The sequence below is a fragment of the Hibiscus syriacus genome, unplaced genomic scaffold (genome assembly GCF_006381635.1).
Source record: "Hibiscus syriacus cultivar Baekdansim isolate YM2019G1 unplaced genomic scaffold, ASM638163v2 tig00111336_pilon, whole genome shotgun sequence".
NCBI classification, from domain to species: domain Eukaryota; kingdom Viridiplantae; phylum Streptophyta; class Magnoliopsida; order Malvales; family Malvaceae; genus Hibiscus; species Hibiscus syriacus.
In genome coordinates, this window is record NW_024063063.1 from 640,001 (window position 1) to 650,557 (window position 10,557).

General features: G+C 30.2%; 1 long non-coding RNA gene across 1 annotated transcript in view; it reads left to right on the top strand.

Annotated features, from left to right (window-relative positions):
* The window catches only part of LOC120158949, a 16,005-nt gene extending 5,933 nt beyond the window's left edge, over positions 1-10,072 (top strand). The window contains exons 2-3 of the long non-coding RNA XR_005519298.1: positions 9,941-9,958; positions 10,041-10,072. This is a non-coding gene — a long non-coding RNA (uncharacterized LOC120158949). The remainder of the gene's footprint in view (positions 1-9,940; positions 9,959-10,040) is intronic.
* Positions 10,073-10,557: the final 485 nt, after the last annotated feature.

Consider the following 10,557-nt stretch of genomic DNA (forward strand, 5'->3'; position numbering starts at 1 on the left):
AATCCGGATATGACACATAAGGTCGTTCCCACCACCTATACTAGGCTTACAGTCTAGTGTTAATCCGGATATGACACATAAGGTTGTGCCCACAACCTGCACTTAGTGTCCTTACACCCTAGTGCTAATATAAACCTGCAGCTGATATACTCTATGGCATGCCAACTATAGCTTGTCCCTCAATGGCTTACTTAGGCATACATTCTATTTTTTTATTCAATCCATGGAAATGTATATTAGTATAATTTTAACATTGGGCAGTTCATACCCGAAGTAAAATTCATAATAAACATCATATATATTCGTGATAAAAAACATATATATAATAACCATTGATCAATGCATTTTATATTCTACATTTGACATATTTAGAATATGTCAATCATATGATAAATGACATAAATATCATGCCATTATGAACAAGGTAGACTCATCACGAGTCTTCCTAATGATGTATAAAACATCCATGTATAATGTCATGCATGCATTTCACTCACTTTGAAACTTTATATACAAATCAAAATATAAGCCTCACTAAGCTTTAACTTGATCTGTAACACCCATCTCCCGTATACCTTTCCATACACGGGATATAAATGTCACATTACTTTTAAAATAGTTCTTCCTTTGAAAACTCAAAATTTTTTGTTTATTTTTATAAAACATTCTAATTAAACTAGTACAAAATATACATTTCCTTAATTACATAATAAAAGTACCATTCAAATGTTCTTCAGAGCATATTTTACTAAATATATTACATGCCAACTAAATACATCAACAAGTAGACATGTGTCATACTATTACTGAAGAGGTTATCCTTGCTTCGATGTTCGAAAATCTCCTTACCCCACTGGAAGTAAAACCTATGCGTGAAATTAACACACACTAAGAAAATTCTCAGTGAGACATAATAATCATCAGTAAAAATTCTATATACAAGTATATTATGATGATTTCAATATCCATTACTTCTTTCCATACGTTAAACATTCGATAGTACTTCAGTAATACTAATAATATCATTTCTCGACCATTACTCTAATGTACGTGGATTGTACACCTGCTACCAATATGGAAATTCATACACTTAATATAAATTTCCTAGTTTTGCACATATAGTGGCCATACAGAAATTCACCCACTTAGTATGAATTTCTTAAATTTAAACATAAAGTGCCCATACCGAAATTCATCCACTTAGTATGAATTTCTCAAGTTTTACACATATAGTGCCCATACAAAATTCATCCACTTAGTATGAATTTCTTAAGTTTTACACATATAGTGCCCATACGGAAATTCATCCACTTAGTATGAATTTCTTAAGTTTTACACATATAGTGCCAATACGAAAATTCATCCACTTAGTATGAATTTCTTAATTTTTACACATTTAGTTCCCATACGAAAATTCATCCACTTAGTATGAATTTCTTAAGTTTTACACATATAGTGCCCATAGGGAAATTCATCCACTTAGTATGAATTTCTTACGTTTTACACATATAGTGCCCATACGGAAATTCATCCACTTAGTATGAATTTCTTAAGTTTTTCCACACTTAGTGCCATTTGGTAATCGCCATGCATACATCAATAAATCATACAACTATGACTACCATAACATATAAGTACATAGTTAAATGCACTCACCTGGCTTGACTTGCTTTGATATCCAAAATGTAAAGATGATTACTCCGAAACTTGGCCTTTTCCTTTTGCTTTACTCGACTCGGGAGCTTGATTTCGATCTATTCCATATTCATTAAATACATCTATAATATCAAATGTTAGTATATTTCCTAACAATTATACTTAAACATTAATAAAAAAGTACTTATTATTAACTTTTCTACAACAATATCAGCATATCTTAAAATTTATGGCTCCTCAGTATCGATACCCATACCAGGGTATCGATACTACCATACTACGGTACCGATACCCTACTATGGTATCGATACCATTTTTACATTATGTTCTAAATGGTATCGACACCTTCCCTTTGGTATCGATACTCTCCCTTCGGTATCGATATTGATTGAATCAGTATCGATACTACTCAGCTGATTCATCCCATTTTAGCCTATAGTACCCATGCTCAGATTTTCCAGTTTTCAACCCGAGACATACCAAAATTTGGTCAATTTTCCTCATGTTTACCCCCAACAATGCTATGTAACTCTTCTCTACTTATACATACTAACTTTCCTTCATTTATATACTTAAAACACCTAGTATCCCTCAAGATCATTTGATTATATAAATGACATCAAAATTTCTAACTTGTTTTTAAACTCATCCAATGCTTCTAATCTTTCATTTACCTCTTTGACAAGTCAATTCTACCAATAAACATCAATAAACACTCATATATTAACATATCATTTTAAAACCCATTTTATAAAATCTTCATTATTTCCCTTATCTCATCGTTTTAATCCTATATAAACCTTCCTTAAGATTCTATCATATACAAGTCTTCAATAACCAACCAAAAACGAAAGGATAAACTAACAATTAAAAAACTCACCTTTGAGCTATGGAGGATAGTTTCCACGGGGAGAGAAGAAGAAGAAAGAGTTGACCTAGTAAAATCCCCTTTTTCCCTTTATTCTTTACTTTAATACACTATAAGGAAATGAATTTTTAATTCATTTTATTCTAAATGACCAAAATTTCATTTTCATCCTTCATTACTATAATTTAGTATAAATTACTTTTCCCAAATCATTATCATCTTTTATCAATTTAATAAAATATATTCAAAAATTTTAAATCCTTTCAATAAAGTCCTTAAATCAATATTTTGGGTATTACATGATCCTTTGCTTCTAATTCGGTTAAATCCCAAAATTGATCAAAATTTCATATCATGACAGTTTGTACTACCTTTAAAGAAATATTATTATGTATTAATATAAACAATTAAAAATTATTAACTTTTTACCAATGGAAGCTAGACTCAAATATGAATCTATCCATATAAGGCACTTCTTCCAGTTCAAATTGTACAATTTATGGTAAATTTTCAAAGTATACTGACATAATTTGTTTTGAGCAGATTATGCTGCCCCGTTTTCTAACATATCATCGGTTAAAAATTCATATGTTTTTATATATACCTGGAAATCAGTTTTCGTTTGTTCTAAACAAAAAATACTAATATAAGAATCCAACAGTATAAAAATAATTATCTAATCATTTTTTAGAATTTATGGTGATTTTTCTAAAATTACTGTCCAGAACTAAATTCTAAGCATATTTCAACAATTTGCATTTTCAACGTTTTCACTAATTATATTAGCTCACCAAATGCACATATATGCATGCATCAAAAACCACATAACATTTTAGGAGTCACTCCTTACCATAATAACCTCATTACTAGCTCTTCACAAGCAAATGTTTGTTCGATAACATAAGTACAAATTAAATTTGCACTCACCTGGTCTCTTTAGCTTGCAATCTTCCTTAGAATTTCTCATTTCATCCTTAAGATTCTCCTTATCTTTAATAATGTTTGATCTTGATTTTAAGCACTCAATCTCTATGAACATCATTACCGAACATATACAAATTCAATCCAAATATTAGAATCCTACATCATTTTCAGCCCCTACATAATTTTTCTATATTTTTTCTAATCCTCTATAGTCAAGGCCTATTGCTTTGTATGTTAAATGGGTTTTCATGATTTTACTCGATTTTAATTCGATTCAAACATGAAATCAACTTCGATTCAACCTTATAAAATCTCTACAATAAAATACCTAACTTAATTTCATCAAAACACATCTCTCCCCTAAAGCTAGGGTTTAGCCGAAACTTTATAAGTTCATATAACCATGCACAAGTTACTTTAATCATCAGTCATGCTTGGAAATGATTCTACAACCTCAAAAACATAAAAATACTTCATCGATTCCAAAAACCCTAATATGAACATAAACCCTAGAATTTGGTATCTTTGGACACAATCCAAATTAGCAAACAATAATTGTACCAAATGATTGCGTTTTTTTTAATAAAACAATTTTCTATTTTACGACATTATCCAAAATCCAAAGGAAATTGCTCAAAAATTAAAACCAAAATTTCTCTTACCTTGGTATGAAGGAACACGAAATGTTGGCTGAAAAATGGCTTGTTTTCATGAACTTTTTGTTAATTTCATGTTAATTTAGCCTTTATTTAAGCTTAAATGAATAAAATATTCATTTAATGAGAAATGTTCATTTTACCCTTAATGAAACTTGATATTTACCCTAATACCAAGTCACATAAAACTTATCATCTTCCAAAGTCAAATATGTACAAAAGATTTTGCCATTTACAACTTTACCCATGCCATTTTCCAAAAATTCAATCTTACCATTTTTCATCCAACGATCCAAATTGAACATGAAAATAAATTCTCAAATCTAATGCTCCATATTATTTTTCATCATTTTAAAATGTGGAAATAATATTTCTAAGGTTAATTTATCATCTTTCAAATTTTCTCAAAATTTTTATTCCATCCGAATTTACCGAATTTTTACCAAACTTTAACACTTTCTAGTTTTTAACAAAATTTTTAGATCAAGAATCTGATTTCAATAAAACCCCACTCTCATGAGTAAACTATCCATTTATGGAATACTTTTTTTGGAAAATTACCACTTAAGTACCTAAAATTTTCCCAATTTTCTACTTTGTCCACCAAACTTTCAAAATTTACATTTTGACCACTAACCAAAGTTTATGGTATTACAATTCTTCCCCCATTAAGAAAATTCATCCTCGAATTTTCAACATGTACCTAATGTAAATAGATAAGGATATTACTTTCTCATATCTTGTTCTTTTTTTTTTCTTCTTTCGATTAGTTTTTTTCAACCTTTGATTTCTTTGTCGAACTATAATAAGTATTAGTTCTTTTTTATAAGTGAAATATGGTCGAATCTCTGTTTCCTATGGGGTGATAATATGTGAAGGATCTGATTGATACTTCTTAAGCATCAACACATGAAAAATATTATGGATCTTGTCTATTTCATGAGGCAATTCTAGCTGATAAGTCAGTGATCCAACTTTTTTTATAATCTTATAAGTTCCAATAAATCTCGGACTCAACTTTCCTTTTCGTCTAAACTTCAATACTTTTTTTTCCCAAGGTGATAATTTAAGAAATACTTCTTTATCACCTTTCTAGTGTTTAATCTCTTTTCTTTTCAAGTATACGCAAGACTTTTGTCAATCAGTAACTATCTTAAGATTATTTTAAATGATATTTTCCCATTACAAGGTCCATTGTAAACTCCCACTAAGGGATAGAAATCAATTACAATAATACAAAAGACATTTGATGCTTTACTTTAACTCACTGACATGACATCCATTTAGAAACAAGCTCGATGATAACTCTTTTCATATATGTTTATAAACTCTTTCCTCGATAATATAAACATTCATTAGACTTAACCTTAAAGTCTTTAGTTTCTCTTTTCTATGCTTGTTCTATCTTTGAAAAGCATGACAATTTTCATATTTTCTCTGAAGATCCTTTATTCGATCTATCAACATAGGCACTTGATCCTTTAATTCTACAATCAAAACAACATCTTTCTTTGAAGACAATCATGTATTCAAAACTCTCAAAATAAAAATGTCTTTCGACTTTATCGTATCAGGCATCAATTAGCCTTTCCTGTTTACAGTTGATAAGCATGTCATCATTATTTAAGGAATTAAATCCATTTCCTTTATTTTCACTCATTCGAGTCAACACATACTTTTGACTTTTGAGATCCGTATAGATATTGCGTCACTCACCATGTAGATAATGGTGTTATATCAACAAAATAAACACAATTATTGCTAACTCGAGATTGTGAGTAAGATAATTTCTTTCATGATTCTCTAGTTACTTTAAAGCATAAACCAAAACTTTTCCTCTTGTACGAACATGCATCCCAAACCATTATGAGACTCATTACTATAATTCACATAATCTTTTCTAGATTCTAATTATTCTTACCTTGCAGCTTATGTCAATATTCTTTTTTAACATCTCAAAGTTTTCTTGGCACTTAACAATCCAAATGAATAACATGTCTTTCCTCAATATCATCCTATCTTAAAATTTTTGGCTGCTCAGTATCGATACCCCTACCATGGCATCGATACCATTTTTCCATTCTCTTTTGAATGGTATCGATTCCTTCCCTTTGGTATCGATACTCTCCCTTCGTTATCGATACTACTCAGCTGATTCATCCCATTTTGCCTATAGTATCAGTATTGTTCTATCAGTACCGATATCCATGGCCAAAATTTCCAGTTTTCAACCCGAGACATACCCAAATTTGGTTAAATTTCGTCATGTTTACCCCCAATAATGCTATGTAACTCTTCTCTACTTATCCATACTAACTTTCCTTCATTTATATACTTAAAACATCTAGTATCCCTCAAGATCATTTGATTGGATGAATCACACCAAAATTTCTAACTTGTTTTTAAACTCATCCAATGCTTCTAATCCTTCATTTACCTCTTTGGCAAGTCATTTCTACCAATAAACATCAATAAACACTCATATATTAACATATCATTTTAAAACCCATTTTCTAAAATCTTAATTATTTCCCTTATCTCATCGTTTTAATCTCATCTAAACCTTCCTTAAGCTTCTATCATATACAAGGCTTCAATAACCAACCAAAAATGAAAGGATAAACTAAAAATTTAAAAACTCACCTTTGAGCTATGAAAGAGAGTTCTCCACGGACAGAGAAGAAGAATGAGTTGACCTAGTAAAATCCCCCTTTTCCCTTTATTCTTTACTTTTATACACTATAAGGAAATTATTTTTTAATTCATTTTATTCTAAATGACCAAAATGTCCTTTTCATCCTCTATTACTACAATTTAGTCTAAATTACTCTTCCCAAATCACTCTAATCTTTTATCAATTTAATCAAATAGATTCTCAAATTTTAAATCCTTTCAATAAAGTCTTTAATTCAATATTTGGGGCATTACATGATCCTTTTCTTCTAATTCAGTTGAATCCCAAAATTGGTCAAAATTTCATATCCTGACAGTTTGCACTACCTTTAAAGAAATATTATTATGTATTAATATAAACCTTTAAAATTATTCCATTTTTACCAATGGAAGCTAGACTCAAATACGAATATATCCATATAAGGAACTTCTTCTATTTCAATTTTTACAATTTATGGTAAATTTTCAAAGTTGACTGACAGAATTTGTTTTGAGCAGAATATGCTGCCCTGTTTTCTGACCTATCATTGGTTAAAAATTCATATGTTTTTCTATATACCTCGAATTCCGTTTGTTCTAAACAAAAATATACTGATATAAGAATCCAACGGTATAAAAATAGCTATCTAATCAATTTTTAGAATTTATGGTGTTTTTTCTAAAATTACTGTCCATAACTAATTTCTAAGCAGATTTCAACAATTTGCATTTTTAACTTTTTCACTAATTCTATTAGCTCACCAAATGCACATATATGCATGCATAAAAAATCGCATAATAATTTAGGAGTCACTCCTTACCATAGTAACTCCATTACTGGCTCTTCGTAAGCAAATGTTTGTTTGATAACACAATTACAAATTAAATTTGCACTCACCTGGTCTCCTTAGCTTGCAACCTTCCTTAGAATTTCCCATTTCATCCTTAAGCTTGTGTAGATTGAAATCAAGCTCCCGAGTCAAGCAAACAGAAAGGAAATGATAAAGTCGCAGAGTAGTCGGACTACAATAGTGCATAATAGTGAGGCAAATCAGGTGAGTGCATTTATTATGTACATTGAGAGTTATAAGTGCATGTTGATTAATGCATATGTTGCATTTCTACATATCGGCACTAAGTGTGCAACCCACGAAATTCATAATATGTTTATGAACGACCGTATCAAAATTAAGTGTGCAACCCATGGAATTCATAATAAGTTTATGAACGACCATATCAACACTAAGTGTGCAACCCACAGAATTCATAATAAGTTTATGAACGATCGTATCGGCACTAAGTGTGCAACCCACGAAATTTATAATAAGTTTATGAACGACTGTATCGGCACTAAGTGTGCAACTCATGGAATTCATAATGAGTTTATGAATGACCGTATCGGAACTACGTGTGCACCCCACGGAACTTATAATGAGTTGAAATAATTAATTTATTTGGATAACTATAATATACTTATGTATTGATTTCACCTCATTATTAGTTTTGCCTCACTAAGTAAATATTTAGCGTGTGTTGATTTCACGCGAAGGTTTTAGCGAGTGGAGTAAGGACTGCAACTGACATCACCAACCAATGGTCGCTTTATCAGTAATTGTATGACAACTATTTATACTTTTGATGTTATTAGCTGGCATGTAATAGACTTATGATAATGCTCTCAAAAGTATTTGACTTACGATGGTGTAAAAAAATATAATATGTTTGAACTTTAAGATTTGTTTACATACTGAAAGTTAATGAATGTTTTATTATTAAATTAAAATGTTTTATGATTAGAAACAAAATTTTACTGGTTTTTCAAAAGCGAAAAGTTTTAAAAGTTATGTGGAATATGTGACTCATGTATGGATACGTATACGGGAAATGGGTGTTACATTAGCTATCCACAATAAGGATTTCCACAAATTTACTAATTTTTATCTACTTTAAGGATAAGGTGTAACCTTACAACTCCCTCAAGATTTTTACCACAAATTCTTGAGTCACTTTGTCAAAGAGAAAATTACAAATTGCAATCTTATAAAATCTTCACTAGGAATATGTTTGCACAATTCAAGAACAAATAAGAACACTTGAGAAATAAATACAAATGAGTACAAAAAGTGTTATTTGAAAGCAAAAGGAATATTGAAGAATGTTGACTTGATTTGGCTCAAATTTGTTGTTTTTAGCTTTCTCTTTTGTCTCTTATCTTCACAAATGGCTTGGGATATTGTTTTTATACTCCCTCAATTAATTCCAATTGTTTGAGTTGTTGTGGGAGTGAATAGAGCTATTGGGAGGTAGTTTCTCGCATTAAATGTTGTCCACAAGCTTGTAGTATCGATACTCGGTCTTTCAATATCCATACTCCTTACATCAAATACAAAAATATGACCGTTGAGAAACTCTAGTATGGATACTATTACAAGGGTATCAATACTACTATATTCAGTAGTATCGATACTGTATATAGTATCGGTACCATTTTAGTATACTGGAATTTTGACGGATTCATAACCAAAAAGGTAGTATCGGTACCACCCCTGAGAGTATCGGTACTACTATACTAAGTAGTATCGATATTGTATATAGTATCGGTACCATTTTAGTATTTTATTTTGTCAAACTTGCATATAGTATCGGTATTGCCTTAGCAATAATGGTATCACTTCATAATTTTTGGTTTCAACATCGATATTTGTATCTATTCTTCTTGAACAGTATATGTATTGTTCTAGTAGTATCGGCACTACTATGCTTAAAAATTATTTTCGACTCAATTGAAGTTCGAAACCCTTAGTAAAAAATTATTTGAAAAAATATTTCCAGTGTAGGACTCAATTGTTCAGTAGAGTGAGGAGTAAAATTGACCTTTTAACTGTATAGAATAATTTTTATATTCAAATGATTGAATCGAATATAATCTTAAAATTTGTAAAAACTATTTAACAATTTTTTGGTATATCAAAATATCAAAGTGTTTTCAACATACATAATCGAGTCTTAACCTGTTACTTATTTCAAAATTTTCTATCTTTTTAAGATTCAACTAATTGTTGCACATTTGCAAGATCCAATAAAATTAGTAGTTGCTGCTGAACCACACATGTTCATCATTGCCTATAAGAATGTCTTGGTTGTTGCAGTTGCCACAGAGTATTATTTCTCTCAAACTAATAAGGTGAAAGAGTATTTGGTGGTATAAAATCGAGTATTCACTTGTAAATTATTTCAAAATTTTATATCTTTTTATGATTCAACTAATTTTTGTACGTTTCAAGGATCCAAGCAAATTTGTAGTTACTGCTACACCACACATGTTCACCAATGCCTACTAGAATGTATAGGCTGTTGCAGTTGCCACATAACATTCTTTCCATCAGGTTGATAAGATGAAAGTGTATTTGACGGTATGGAATCGACTCTTAACCTGTTAATTATTTCAAAATTTTCTATCTTTTTGACGTTCGGTTAGTTGTTAAATGCTTCCAAGATACAAGCAAATTAGCAGTTGTTGTTAAACCATACATGTTCATCAATGCCTATAAGAATGTCTTGGTTGTTGCAGTTGCCATAGAGTATTCTTTCCCTCAGGCTAATAAGATAAAATAGTATTTGGAGGTATAGAATTGAATCATAACCAGTTAGTTATTTTAAAATTTCCTATCTTTTTAAGATTCAAATAATTATTTCTCGCTTTTAGGATCCAATCAAGTTTACAGTTGTTACTGCACTACACATGTTTATCAATGCCTATAAGAATATCTTGGTTGTTGTTGTTTCAATAGAGTATTTATT